Source organism: Ranitomeya variabilis, chromosome 7 (assembly GCF_051348905.1).
Source record: "Ranitomeya variabilis isolate aRanVar5 chromosome 7, aRanVar5.hap1, whole genome shotgun sequence".
Lineage (NCBI taxonomy): Eukaryota > Metazoa > Chordata > Amphibia > Anura > Dendrobatidae > Ranitomeya > Ranitomeya variabilis.
Window position 1 is genome coordinate 48,998,110 of NC_135238.1, and position 16,294 is coordinate 49,014,403.

The window sequence follows — 16,294 nt, forward strand, 5'->3', positions numbered from 1 at the left end:
ACCTGTGCACACCCTCAAACAGTCTGACTCCAAACTCCACTATGGTGAAGACCAAAGAGCTGTCAAAGGACACCAGAAACAAAATTGTAGCCCTGCACCAGGCTGGGAAGACTGAATCTGCAATAGCCAACCAGCTTGGAGTGAAGAAATCAACAGTGGGAGCAATAATTAGAAAATGGAAGACATACAAGACCACTGATAATCTCCCTCGATCTGGGGCTCCACGCAAAATCCCACCCCGTGGGGTCAGAATGATCACAAGAACGGTGAAATCCCAGAACCACGCGGGGGGACCTAGTGAATGAACTGCAGAGAGCTGGGACCAATGTAACAAGGCCTACCATAAGTAACACACTACGCCACCATGGACTCAGATCCTGCAGTGCCAGACGTGTCCCACTGCTTAAGCCAGTACATGTCCGGGCCCGTCTGAAGTTTGCTAGAGAGCATTTGGATGCTCCAGAGGAGTTTTGGGAGAATGTCCTATGGTCTGATGAAACCAAACTGGAACTGTTTGGTAGAAACACAACTTGTCGTGTTTGGAGGAAAAAGAATACTGAGTTGCATCCATCAAACACCATACCTACTGTAAAGCATGGTGGTGGAAACATCATGCTTTGGGGCTGTTTCTCTGCAAAGGGGCCAGGACGACTGATCCAGGTACATGAAAGAATGAATGGGGCCATGTATCGTGAGATTTTGAGTGCAAACCTCCTTCCATCAGCAAGGGCATTGAAGATGAAACGTGGCTGGGTCTTTCAACATGACAATGATCCAAAGCACACCGCCAGGGCAACGAAGGAGTGGCTTCGTAAGAAGCATTTCAAGGTCCTGGAGTGGCCTAGCCAGTCTCCAGATCTCAACCCTATAGAAAACCTTTGGAGGGAGTTGAAAGTCCGTGTTGCCAAGCGAAAAGCCAAAAACATCACTGCTCTAGAGGAGATGTGCATGGAGGAATGGACCAACAACAGTGTGTGGCAACCTTGTGAAGACTTACAGAAAACGTTTGACCTCTGTCATTGCCAACAAAGGATATTTTACAAAGTATTGAGATGAAATTTTGTTTCTGACCAAATACTTATTTTCCACCATAATATGCAAATTAAATGTTAAAAAAACAGACTGATTTTCTGGATTTTTTTTACTCAGTTTGTCTCCCATAGTTGAGGTCTACCTATGATGTAAATTACAGACGCCTCTCATCTTTTTAAGTGGTGGAACTTGCACTATTGCTGACTGACTAAATACTTTTTTGCCCCACTGTATATTCTAAGTAACATATTTGATATACTGAACTAGCTGGAGATTTAACCCCTTAGTGACGGAGCCAATTTTTTAAAATCTGACCAGTGTCACTTTATGTGGTAATAACTCCGGAACGCTTCAACATATCCCAGTAATTTTGAGATTGTTTTTTCGTGACACATTATACTTTATGATAATGGTAAAATTTAGGTCAATATGTTTTGCGTATATTTATAAAAAATATCAGAACTTTGAGAAAAATGTTAAAAAATTAGCAATTTTCAAACTTTGAATGATTATCCCTTTAATCTAGATAGTCATACCACAGCAAAACATTAATAAATATCATTTCCCACATGTCTGCTTTACATCAGCATCATTTGTAAAATTCTTTTTTAATTTTGTTAGTATTTTAGGAGGTTTCAAAATGTAGCAGTCATTTTTCATTTTTTCAAGGAAATTTACAAAATTTATTTTTTTAAGGACCTATCCATGTTTGAAGTGCCTTTAGGGGTCCCATATATTGGGAAACCCCAAAAAGTTATACCATTTTAAAAACAGCACCCCCTGACATATTGAAAACTGCAGTCAGGTAGTTTATTAACCCTTCAGGTGATTTTCAGGAATTAATGCAAAGTGGCATGACAGAAATGACAATGTGTATTTTTACCACTTAAATGCCGCTAACTTCTGAACAGGTTACAACATCCGTCAGACTCTAAGGCCGATATATGGTCATGAATTGCCATGGCAAACATCAGGACCATACAATCATGATCTGAGGGCACCAATTGGAATAGAAAGGAAGCACCCACACTCTGTTAACCATTTAAATGATGTAGTCATTATTGACAGCAGCATCTAAGGGGTTAAACAGATTTGGATGGTGCAAACACTGATCGTGGCTGATGCAGCAGTTTGTCAGCTATAGTGTACAGCCAACAGCTGCTGGATTGTCACCTGTATGGGGAGGCTATTCTCCTACATCTCAGGTCAGTTAAAAGACGTATTGGCGGTCATTAAGGGGTTTAAAAAAAACAAACCTGTTTTAAGACAATTGTCTCATCGTCACAGCCAGTAGTAGATTATAAGAGAAAGCATATAATTGCATGGGCTTATCCAGCTTTATATTTGGTCTATGGCCATGACTTCCTAATACACGACCATACGGCTCCTCTGTACTGCATGTAGCGGTCAGCGATTGTGTGAGACGAACACCACCTAGAAGTACTGAGCATTTCTCTAGACATAAGTGACACAATATGAGCAAGTCCTGCACTCTTCACATGGATGATGGTGTGCCAGTGGTAGATTTGAAGCATTCACTGAACATACATAATTTCCACAGCACACACCACAGGATGCAATATGGAATCCAGTTGTTCTTTACTATTCTAAAACATTCCAGACCACAGACATAGACATGTAATTATAGATGTTAGTATAGACATTACTTGTACCTAAGTCTGCTGACCGCACTGTCTCTGAAATCTGACATAGCCATGATGTTTCAGCCAAACATTCATCTGTTTTCCATGGGGAGAGAGAACAAAGCTGCTCCCATATCATGAATGAGTATTTGCAACAGGTCAATATCTGCCTGTGTAAATTAACCCCTAAACATAACCTGTCAGCTACAAAAATTATATTTACCTGCAGGTATATTGGTAATCTGTAGATGAATAGTGTTTAAAACATGTTAGGCTGTTAAACTGGGAGAGAGGCTACCAGGAGAAATTGAAGTTATATTTTCCTTGCAGCCGTTCGCTTAAAGTCATTGAGGTGTTGCATGAAGCTCTAACGGAGAAAAGTGACTTCTACAGCCCTCTACTACTCCAAAAGAATAGAGTTGAAAGGCTGAAAAGAGAATATAATTTCATCAATAAGCAGTGATTGATTGTATAGGAAAGTGATTAGAGCTTATTAGCTTTCATTTTGATGTAGCAATGATGATTTGTTTGCTTATTTCATGACTTTTTCTTTATTAATGCAGAACATCCTCAATTTACACAGAGGATGATGTGCTATCGACAACAATCATTTTTATTCTCATAAAATATGCGAACAATGACAAATGTTTTATTATTTGATGTTTGCACTGGCCAATGATTGAGAATGAACATTAGTACATTTGATTCTTTGTGATTATGTAAATTACACTTCAGTCAGTTAATAATAGAACTTTGCTACATACTTTGAAATTTGTATGTAATTTATTTATTTATTTTTAATTTTCTTAATACTTATATTTATCTAAATATAAAAACATTAAGGTTATTTGACTCAAAAATCAAATCAGTTTTATTTTTGGCAGATGGCCGTACCAGGAGCTCCAAAAGACATCTCATATCTTCAGATTTTACAGTACATGATTGTAGCATTGTACTAGACCCATTTGAAGAACATACCAACATCTCAGACATGGATCTTTTTAAAGTACAATGTCCTAATTCATCACAGACTGTTAAACAAAATAGTCACAGAAGAAGTGAGGAAAATAAAAAAGCTCACACAAGGAAGAAGCCATTTTCATGTTCAGAATGTTCAAAATGTTTTACTAAAAAATATCTTCTTGTCACACATGAGAGAATTCACACAGGGGAGAAGCCATTTTCATGCTCAGAATGTGGGAAATGTTTTTCTGCAAAATCAAATCTTGTTACACATGAAAGAATCCACACAGGAAAGAAGCCATTTTCATGCTCAGAATGTGAAAAATGTTTTACAGAGAAATCAACTCTTCGTACACATGAGAGAACTCACACAGGAGAGAAGCCATTTTCATGCTCAGAATGTGGAACATGTTTTACTACTAAATCAAATCTTATTAAACATGAGAGAATTCACACAGGAGAGAAACCATTTTCATGTTCAGATTGTGGCAAATGTTTTTCTCTAAAATCAACTCTTGTTATACATGAGAGAATTCACAGAGGTGAGAAGCCATTTTCATGTTCAGAATGTGGAAAATGTTTTACAGATAAATCAACTCTTGTTACACATGAGAGAATTCACACAGGTGAGAAGCCATTTTCATGCTCAGAATGTGGAAAATGTTTTACAGACAAATCAACTCTTGTTGCACATGAGAGAATTCACACAGGAGTAAAGCCATTTTCATGTTCGGAATGTGGGAAATGTTTTACTACTAAATCAAGTCTTATTAAACATGAGAGAATTCACGCAGGATAGAAACCATTTTCATGCTCGGAATGTGGGAAATGTTTTACTATGAAATCAACTTGTTACACATGAAAAAATTCGCACAGAACAGAAATTACTTTCATGTTCGGAATGTTCAAAATGTTTTACTAATAAATCACATCTTGTTACACATGAGAGAATTGACATTGGGAGAAACCATTTTCATGTTCAGAATGTGGGAAATGTTTTTCTGCAAAATCAACTCTTGTTACACATGAGAGAATCCACACAGGAAAGAAGCCATTTTCATGCTCAGAATGTGAAAAATGTTTTACAGAGAAATCAACTCTTCTTACACATGAGAGAACTCACACAGGAGAGAAGCCATTTTCATGCTCAGAATGTGGAATATGTTTTATGGATAAATCCCAACTAGTTAGACATGAGAGAGTTCACACAGGAGAGAAACCATTTTCATGTTCAGATTGTGGCAATTGTTTTACTCTAAAATCAACTATTGTTATATATGAGAGAATTCACAGAGGTGAGAAGCTATTTTCATATTCAAAATGTGGAAAATGTTTTACAGACAAATCAACTCTTGTTGCACATGAGAGAATTCACACAGGATAGAAGCCATTTTCATGTTCGGAACGTGGGAAATGTTTTACCATGAAATCAACTTGTTACACATGAAAAAATTCACACAGGAGAGAAGCAATTTCCGTGTTCAGAATGTGTTTTTTTAATCTAAATCTCAACTTATTAGACATCACAGAACTCACATTGGGAAGAAAGCATTGCAACCTTTTAGTGACTAATTTTTCAAATCTGACGTGTCACTTTTTGTAGTAATAATGATGGAATGTCTCATATCCCATTTATTCTGAAAATATTTTTTTCCTTATATGTTGTGCTTTATTTTATTAAAAAATGTAATAAATAAAAATATGCAATTTCCACACTTTGAATGTTTATACCTTACCAAATCATTTACCTTTTGTCTTCTATGTCAATAAGTTTTCAAACATCCTTTCGTTTTGTTAGTATTGTTAAACATTTACCGTAGTAGTTTAGTAATTGCAGTTTGGTATTTTTCCTTATTTTAGGGCAATGTGCAAAACTCATTTTTAGGGACCCATTCAGTTTTGAAGTTACTTTGAGGGGCTAATATATTGGGGATTCCCATAAAAGGATGTTATTTTAACCCTTTTTACCCTTTCACCCACATGCCCGTTTTCACCTTCCTGAGCAGGCCAATTTTTTTCAATTCTGGTCAGTGTCACTTTATGAGGTAATAATTCTGGAATGCTTCAATGGATCCCACTGATTCTGAGTCATACTGACATACAGTTGAGAACATAAGTATTCGATAAACTGCCAATCTTTCAAGTTTTCCCTTTTACAAAAAATGGAGAGGTCTGTAATTATCACAGATAAACTTCAACTGTGAGAAACAGAATCTAAAAATAAAAACCAGAAAATCACATTGTATGATTTTTATATAATTAAATTGCATTTTGTTGCATAAAATAAGTATTTGATCACCTACCAAGCAGCCTGTTTCTCACATACCTGTTTTCTTTTCTTTAAGAATCCCACCTACTCATTACCTTATTACTGTTTAATTGTAAAATTCTGCAGTTTATGTTGGTGCTATATAAAGATTATTATTATTACTGCCTGTATTTATTGCACAGATCTCTCCATTCTTTGTAGATGCAAAACTTGCCAAATCGGCCATGTATCAAATAACTGGAAGAGTGACCTAATTTTGCAAACTACATTTATCAATGAATTAATCTAGGGGTGCAGTAATCATATTGACACCACAGATGTGTCACAGAATTTTATACAAATTGGCGGTGAAGAAAAATAATTACATTTTTACTACTAAAATTTAGTTTTAGCCCCAAATTTTACATTTTTTCTCACTGGGAAATGGGTAAAAATGTCACCAAAATTTGTCCCACGATATCTGCTGAATGTAGAAATACCCCATATGTGGCTGTACAGTACTGCTTAGCCACAGGGATGGAGCGCTTTTTGCCTCCTGGAGTGCAGATTTTCCTAGAAAAGATTGCGGACTTCATATACAGAGCCCCTAAGTGCTGGAAGAGCCAAATTCCTCCTAAAGTGACCCAATTTTGGAAATCATACCCCTTTGTGAGTTTATCTCCTGGTGTATTGACTATATTAACTCTATAGGTGTTTTCCAGAAGCAAGCACCTGTGGATGTTACCAATTGAAAATTGCAAACTGCCATTGTAGTGACCAGTATGTTGTAGTGACCAGTACATTTATGTCTAGCTTGTGCTTCTGGAGGAATGCACCCATAAATTAGGCTGGTTTTCATCGCTACAGAAATGCCAAACATGTGGATGCTAACTGCAGTTTAGGCACCATAACCCTGACCACACCCCTAACCCTAATCCCAACTGTAAACATGATCCAAACCCTTACCCCATCTCTAGTCCTAATGCTAACCTTAGCCCCAACCCTAATCCTAACTTTGGCCCCAACCCTAACTTTAGCCCTAATCCTAACCTAATGGGAAAATGGAAATAAATACTTTTTTTATGTTCTTATTTTTCCCTAACTAAGGGGGTGATAAAAGGGGGTTTGACTTTTTATAGCGGGTTTTTGTTTGGCAGCTGTAAGACACTAAAAGACGTTTTCTATTGCAAAAAATAGTTTTTGCATCACCACATTTTTAGAGCTATAATTTTTCCATATTTTGGCCCATAGAGTCATGTGAGGTCTTGTTTTTTGCGGGACGAGTTGACGTTTTTATTGGTACCATTTTTGGGCACATGACAGTTTTTGATCGCCTTTTATTACGATTTTTGTGAGGCAGAATGAACAAAATACAGTAATTCATGAATTTCTTTTGGGTGGGGCGTTTATACCGTTCCGCGTGCGTGTGGTAAAATTGATTAGACAGTTTTATGCTTCGAGTCAGTACGGTTACAGCAATATCTCGTTTACATATTTTTAGATTTTGGCGTTTTTATGCATTAAAAACTATTTTATATAAAAAATAATTACTTAAGCATCGCTTTACTCTGAGGGCTATAACTTTTTTATCTAGGTAGACCTCAACTATGGGAGACAAACTGAGAAAAAAAAATCCAGAAAATCACATTGTCTGTTTTTTTTAACATTTTATTTGCATATTATGGTGGAAAATAAGTATTTGGTCAGAAACAAAATTTCATCTCAATACTTTGTAATATATCCTTTGTTGGCAATGACAGAGGTCAAACGTTTTCTGTAAGTCTTCACAAGGTTGCCACACACTGTTGTTGGTATGTTGGCCCATTCCTCCATGCAGATCTCCTCTAGACCAGTGATGTTTTTGGCTTTTCGCTTGGCAACACGGACTTTCAACTCCCTCCAAAGGTTTTCTATAGGGTTGAGATCTGGAGACTGGCTAGGCCACTCCAGGACCTTGAAATGCTTCTTACGAAGCCACTCCTTCGTTGCCCTGGCGGTGTGCTTTGGATCATTGTCATGTTGAAAGACCCAGCCACGTTTCATCTTCAATGCCCTTGCTGATGGAAGGAGGTTTGCACTCAAAATCTCACGATACATGGCCCCATTCATTCTTTCATGTACCTGGATCAGTCGTCCTGGCCCCTTTGCAGAGAAACAGCCCCAAAGCATAATGTTTCCACCACCATGCTTTACAGTAGGTATGGTGTTTGATGGATGCAACTCAGTATTCTTTTTCCTCCAAACACGACAAGTTGTGTTTCTACCAAACAGTTCCAGTTTGGTTTCATTAGACCATAGGACATTCTCCCAAAACTCCTCTGGATCATCCAAATGCTCTCTAGCAAACTTCAGACGGGGACATGTACTGGCTTAAGCAGTGGAACACGTCTGGCACTGCAGGATCTGAGTCCATGGTGGCGTAGTGTGTTACTTATGGTAGGCCTTGTTACATTGGTCCCAGCTCTCTGCAGTTCATTCACTAGGTCCCCCCGCGTGGTTCTGGGATTTTTGCTCACCGTTCTTGTGATCATTCTGACCCCACGGGGTGGGATTTTGCGTGGAGCCCCAGATCGAGGGAGATTATCAGTGGTCTTGTATGTCTTCCATTTTCTAATTATTGCTCCCACTGTTGATTTCTTCACTCCAAGCTGGTTGCCTATTGCAGATTCAGTCTATACCTATTCTATGTGTACACATTTATTCTACCTATTCTATTCTGTCAGTGTGATTTTACTGTACACCGCACTGAATTTCCGGCTTTTCTAGAGAACACCGGTGCGTATTTCTCGCAAGTCACATGCATGGTCCGTGTGTAATCTGTATTTTTCTCGCCCCCATAGACTTTCATTGGCGATTTTTTTTGCGCAATACGGTGACAAACGCAGCATGCTGCGATTTTCTATGGCCATACAAGACCGTATAATTCGGATCAGTAAAATACGGCAGATAGCTGGGCCATAGAGAATCATTGTACCATATGCAATCCGTATTTTCTGCACCTCATACATCCGTAAAACTTGCTAGTGTGACGCCGGCCTTAGAGAAGGGATTTCAAACCTACTCAGGTGTTGTCTGTCTTAGGTACCCAAGCAATAAAGCAGAGAGACACACGCTCGTTGTCTTTCCAAATAGTCTCTGGTCTTTATTTTCAGGGCTGATCTTTTTAAAGCCCAACTTCAAAAGGAAATATAAAGTTACATAATAAATTGGTAGAAATATAGGTTATACAATTGGTTGTCAAACACATCCTATGATACAAGATAGATTACATGAGAAGAATGTGGGAGTGCTTTTCACATGTCTGAGCTTCATAAGATTTTGGCTGAATATTCAGGATTTTTGGGTGGATAAAACAAAAACAGACATATATCATTAATCTAGAGACAAACAACCAATGTCCTTGACAATTCCAAGAAACACTGACCACTGCTATGTGGAATGTCCGGGAAATTCACAAGGAGAATCAGATGAAAACATAGGACATCTTGCACAATACTTAGTATTTTTCTATTTTATTCAGAATAAGGATTAACCACTTCTTTAACACCACTGTGCCAGGTTGTATCAGTGACATCATCAACCGCGTTGTCTTCCAATTCCTCAATCTGATCCAACTTCTGAGCTGCAATTTGAGGCTGACCTGATGACAACTGTTTCTCATGATTATCCTCAACCTCTTCAGACATCAGTTGACCTTCCTTAACATGCCTTTCACCTGGCCGTGGGTGCTGGGTGCTCAAATCCCTCAAAAAAAGTGATTGCAAAAAATCATGTGACGATAAAGTGTCTATAAAGATAATCAATGTAACAACAAAATTCAGTGAAAAAATGCCAGGATTTGTGTAAGGGTAAAGTGAATACCGTGAATGTGCTGTGGAGCCAGCCGGCAAGATTATCTCTATCCATATCTTGCCAGTCGCACAACTACTAGGTAAAGAAACACAGTTTTTTAAGGCAAGAGACTTTTTTTTCAATCGGCTTGCTGACACTCCAAATGCTGAGTAATGAAGATTATTGCCCCCCACTAAATTGTCACGTAAGATTATCTCTACCCAGATTGCGCCAGTCACAGAATGTCACGGGGGAACTGGGTAGACTAAGGTTGGTTACCCGGGCCCCTGCGATATCCCTCAGGCTAGAGAAACCCTGTCTGTCCCTTTCCCAGAAGTTACACTAAAGGTGTGCATGTCTGGGCCGCCAGGCCTGACCCTGACTCCTGTTTCAGCCCTAAGCTGAAACCACCACCCGCCACCCAGTGAAGAGACCACACACCAATCCCCACAGAAAGCACAGACAGGGAAATCTGAAAAATGCACCACGCCGCAGACACACAGGAATACACTATAATGTGCACAGGGCAAAACAAATACAAATAGGAAGGAGGAATATGACAAAGGATTATACACCACCAGATACGATATTCCTACAACAAGACCACCACTCCAGACCGGAATCACCAGGAATAAAGCACAAGCTATAATCGGCGACGCCCAAAGTCCAGCGTGACTATTTAAAGGCCGTCCGCGTGACCCAGCCTCCAACCTGATTACCAGCTAGATTAACCCCGAGCAAGCTGGATAAAATCTAGCTGACGCCACTGAGCATGTAGTGGACGTAAGTGGAATTACTGCTGTCTGACGGACGCCCTAGTGTGAACAGCGTCCGACATGACACAGAACTGCTAGATAAAGATACGCTATTTTTTAAACAAATATTTTTTGGGGAGATTTTTTTTAATCACCTTTATGAGGCACACCAACAGCAGACTCAGGGAAATTAATGGGAAATTGTGATGTTTCCATAGCTCAAAAGGTTTTGCACCAGTCACACAACTGCTAGACAAATATTAAGTATTTACTATTTAAGCAATAGATGAGGAATATTATTTACCAATTAGATTAAAGAATGGATGTCACTATATGCTGGCACTGAAGAGTATTAATTTGTGTAAAAAAATAGGCTACTAGACAGGAATATTAAGCAGTTCCCCAAAAAATTCCCGCTGGAGTAGTGCTTTAAGAAAAATCAATTCCAAAGCTTCTCCTACACTTTGCAATGTTAAACACATACAACACACGGATGACACATAGATGCCATCTGTTTGCTGTTCATATTTTACTCGGACCCATAGACTTGTATTGGCCCTTCTCATCCATTCAGCTGGTAAAAAACAGACATGGCTCAGTATGATTTGCATGGATACATGGTCCGGTCAAACAAATGGACATGTGAGCACCACCATAGATTACATTGGATACTACATGTACCTGACACATGGATATGTAAAGGGGGCCTAACAGTGGTGAACACAGGAACTAAAAACAGTTAAATTCAAATAAATGGGTCCATGCTGATGTTACCTACACATGAAAGCCACTGTGCAGAAAAATCGTAGAAGTGGTCCTAGTACTAAACCCATACTGTGGTCACATAGGGGGGACATAGGGGGGCCCAGCACTAGGGATACAGAGGGGCTTGGCACCAGGGACATAGGGGGGTTCGGCACTAGGGACACAGGGGGGGCACGGCACCATGGACATAAGTGGGCTCAGCACCATGGACATAAGGGCACAGCACGAGGGTAATAGAGGCCCAAGATGGGGGAACATAGGGTCCCAGGATGGGATACATTATTATTTAAAGTGGCCAAGTTGAAGGCCTTAAAGAGGTTGTGCCACCATGAAGTATACATTTAACTAAGCAGAAAATGAGGAAATAAAAATTTTTTTTTTACAGTTATTACAAATTATGATCTGTTCAAAAAATAACTACAACCTTTCATTTTCTGAAATAGCCCCCGAAGCGTTATTCCATCTGCAGGCTTTATCTGTAAATCCGATAGAGACCACCGGAGCAATAAGCAGAGGAGGACATGACTTTGGACGGGTTGGACCTTTAACTCCTACAACTTTGTTTGTATAGCGGTGTAGATTTTAAGCAAGAGTGATGTTGCTTTAAGAGGAAGCAGAACAGTAAGTCTGTGCCTGTTGTGTTACTGAGAGGACGGTGGGGCTCATATAGAGGTGGTAACTCTGTCTCTGTCTGATGACAAATGCACACTTAGCAGGATGCAGCAGGCCTCCACTGATAAAGGCTAGGAGCGGCACAGGTGCAAACTACTTGACAAAAACAACCACCCCCACCCTCCAAACATTGCAGGGGTTGGCTGCCTAGTAGAAAAAATGCACATTGATATAACTCACATAGGACGCCAGTCACACTGATAAGTGTGGTGCACAGTGCCTGGTATGCCACCTATTAATGATGCCCCTTGTATTAACAGGCGGGCTGCCCAGAGAGGCAACGGGAGATTAGGGAGGTTAATAAGTGGCTCAAGAATTGGTGTAGGAAGGAGGGGTTTGGGTTCCTGCAGAACTGGGCCGACTTCTCAGTTGGCTACAGGCTCTACGCTAGGGACGGGCTGCACCACAATGGGGAAGGTGCAGCTGTGCTGGGGGAGAAAATGGTTAGAAGGTTGGAGGAGTGTTTAAACTAGGGATTGGGGGGGAGGGTATTCATTTTATAGGAGGGGAAGATAGTGCAGATAGAGACCTGGGCACAAATAAGGAAGTTGGGGGTGGGGGTGGCGGTGGCATGGGGGGTGGGGTTAGAACAGTTAGTAATTTAAGAAAGAATAGAGGTACAGAGAGTAACATCAAGTGCATGTATACTAATGCCAGAAGCCTCGCCAACAAAATGGATGAATTAGAACTAATGTTGGAGCATAATTATGACATGGTGGGGATATCTGAGACGTGGCTGGATGAGAGCCATGACTGGGCTGTTAACTTGCAGGGCTATAGCCTGTTCAGAAATGACCGTACAGATAAGCGAGGGGGAGGGGTGTGTCTATATGTAAAATCTGCCTTAAAACCCATCCTGCGTGATAATATAGGTGAATTTAATGAAAATGTAGAGTCCCTGTGGGTGGAGATAAGGGGAGGGGGAAAAAATAATAAATTACTGATAGGGGTTTGTTATAAATCTCCAAAACTAATGGAAGCAATGGAGAATATCCTCGTAAAGCAAATAGATGAAGCTGCGACTCAAGGAGAAGTCATTATTATGGGGGACTTCAACTACCCTGAAATAGATTGGGGAACAGAAACCTGCAGTTCCAGCAAAGGTAATCGGTTTTTGACAACTATGAGAGACAATTACCTTTCACAACTGGTTCAGGACCCAACAAGGAAGGGGGCACTGCTAGACCTAATATTAACCAACAGGCCAGACCGCATATCAAATATAAGGGTTGGGGGTCACTTGGGGAATAGTGGCCACAAAATAATAAGTTTTCATGTAACCTTTAATAAGATGGGTAGTAGGGGGGTGACAAGGACACTAAACTTCAGGAGGGCAAATTTCCAACGGATGAGAGAGGATCTTGGTGCAATTAACTGGGACGATATCCTGAGACACAAAAATACACAAAGAAAATGGGAGACGTTTATTAGCATCCTGGATAGGACCTGTGCACAGTATATACCGTATGGGAATAAACATACTAGAAATAGGAGGAAGCCAATATGGCTAAATAGAGCTGTAAGGGGCGCAATAAGGGACAAAAAGAAAGCATTTAGGGAATTAAAGGAAGTAGGTAGTGAGGAGGCATTAAATAAATACAGAAAATTAAATAAATTCTGTAAAAAGCAAATCAAGGCAGCAAAGATTGAGACAGAGAGACTCATTGCCAGAGAGAGTAAAAATAATCCCAAAATATTCTTTAACTATATAAATAGTAAGAAACTAAAAAATGACAGTGTTGGCCCCCTTAAAAATAGTCTGGGTGAAATGGTGGATGAGGATGAGGAAAAAGCCAATATGCTAAATGGGATGTATTAAAAGAGGCATAGATGCTCATGAGGAGAACATAATTTTACCTCTATACAAGTCACTAGTTCGACCACACTTAGAATACTGTGCACAGTTCTGGTCTCCGGTGTATAAGAAAGACATAGCTGAACTGGAGCGGGTGCAGAGAAGAGCGACCAAGGTTATTAGAGGACTGGGGGGTCTGCAATACCAAGATAAGTTATTACACTTGGGGCTATTTAGTTTGGAAAAACGAAGGCTAAGGGGTGATCTTATTTTAATGTATAAATATATGAGAGGACAGTACAAAGACCTTTCTCATGATCTTTTTAATCATAGACCTGAGACAGGGACAAGGGGGCATCCTCTACGTCTGGAGGAAAGAAGGTTTAAGCATAATAACAGACGCGGATTCTTTACTGTAAGAGCAGTGAGACTATGGAACTCTCTGCCATATGATGTTGTAATGGGTGATTCATTAATTAAATTTAAGAGGGGACTGGATACCTTTCTGGAAAAGTATAATGTTATAGGGTATATACACTAGATTCCTTGATAAGGCGTTGATCCAGGGAACTAGTCTGATTGCCGTATGTGGAGTCGGGAAGGAATTTTTTTCCCCATGGTGGAGTTACTCTTTGCCACATGGTTTTTTTTTGCCTTCCTCTGGATCAACATGTTAGGGCATGTTAGGTTAGGCTATGGGTTGAACTAGATGGACTTACAGTCTTCCTTCAATCTTAATAACTATGAAACTATGAATAATATGCAGCACACAGTGACAGATGCCCCAGAAAAACCTAACCAACATAAAGAGGCCTGGCCACATCCTGCAAAAAAGGATATGACATAGTGCAAAAAAATGTATGCATATGATAAACACATACACTATATGAGGTATTGGTTTAATATTTTGGCCAAAATAAAGTAAGCCCGCATCCCAACATCAAGGGTCCTCATAATATTGCGGGTCCTACCTCTAATATCAAAAAACAGCTAACATTGAAAAAACTCAGAAAAAATACATACAATGAGATACGGCCTTCTCAAAACCCTGTCTGATGACAAATGCACACTTAGCAGGATGCAGGAGGCCTCCACTGATAAAGGCTAGGAGCGGCACAGGTGCAAACTACTTGATAAAAACAACCACCCCCACCCTCCAAACATTGCAGGGGTTGGCTGCCTAGTAGAAAAAATGCACATTGATATAACTCACATAGGACACCAGTCACACTGATAAGTGTGGTGCACAGTGTCTGGTATGCAACCTATTAATGACGCCCCTTGTATTAACAGGCGGGCTGCCCAGCACTATAATATGCAGCACACAGTGACAGACGCCCCAGAAAAACCTAACCAACATAAAGAGGCCTGGCCACATCCTGCACCTGTGCCGCTCCTAGCCTTTATCAGTGGAGGCCTCCTGCATCCTGCTAAGTGTGCATTTGTCATCAGACAGGGTTTTGGGAAGGCCGTATCTCATTGTATGTATTTTTTCTGAGTTTTTTCTATGTTAGCTGTTTTTTGATATTAGTGGTAGGACCCGCAATATTATGAGGACCCTTGACGTTGGGTTGCGGGCTTACTTTATTTTGGCCAAAATATTAAACCAATACCTCATATAGTGTATGTGTTTATCATATGCATACATTTTTTTGCACTATATCATATCCTTTTTTGCAGGATGTGGCCAGGCCTCTTTATGTTGGTTAGGTTTTTCTGGGGCGTCTGTCACTGTGTGTTGCATATTATAGTGCTGGGCAGCCCACCTGTTAATACAAGGGGCGTCATTAATAGGTTGCATACCAGACACTGTGCACCACACTTATCAGTGTGACTGGCGTCCTATGTGAGTTATATCAATGTGCATTTTTTCTACTAGGCAGCCAACCCCTGCAATGTTTGGAGGGTTGGGGTGGTTGTTTTTATCAAGTAGTTTGCACCTGTGCCGCTCCTAGCCTTTATCAGTGGAGGCCTCCTGCATCCTGCTAAGTGTGCATTTGTCATCAGACAGGGTTTTGGGAAGGCCGTATCTCATTGTATGTATTTTTTCTGAGTTTTTTCTATGTTAGCTGTTTTCTGATATTAGTGGTAGGACCCGCAATATTATGAGGACCCTTGACGTTGGGTTGCGGGCTTACTTTATTTTGGCCAAAATATTAAACCAATACCTCATATAGTGTATGTGTTTATCATATGCATACATTTTTTTGCACTATATCATATCCTTTTTTGCAGGATGTGGCCAGGCCTCTTTATGTTGGTTAGGTTTTTCTGGGGCGTCTGTCACTGTGTGCTGCATATTATAGTGCTGGGCAGCCCGCCTGTTAATACAAGGGGCGTCATTAATAGGTTGCATACCAGACACTGTGCACCACACTTATCAGTGTGACTGGCGTCCTATGTAAGTTATATCAATGTGCATTTTTTCTACTAGGCACCCAACCCCTGCAATGTTTGGAGGTTGGGGGTGGTTGTTTTTATCAAGTAGTTTGCACCTGTGCGGCTCCTAGCCTTTGTTAGTGGAGGCCTGCTGCATCCTGATAAGTGTGCATTTGTCATCAGACAGGGTTTTGGGAAGGCCGTGTCTCAT

General features: G+C 40.2%; 1 pseudogene across 1 annotated transcript in view; it reads left to right on the forward strand.

Moving 5' to 3' along the window:
• The window catches only part of LOC143785894 (uncharacterized), a 119,524-nt pseudogene that overhangs the window by 14,574 nt on the left and 88,656 nt on the right, over nt 1-16,294 (forward strand). The window lies entirely within an intron of this gene.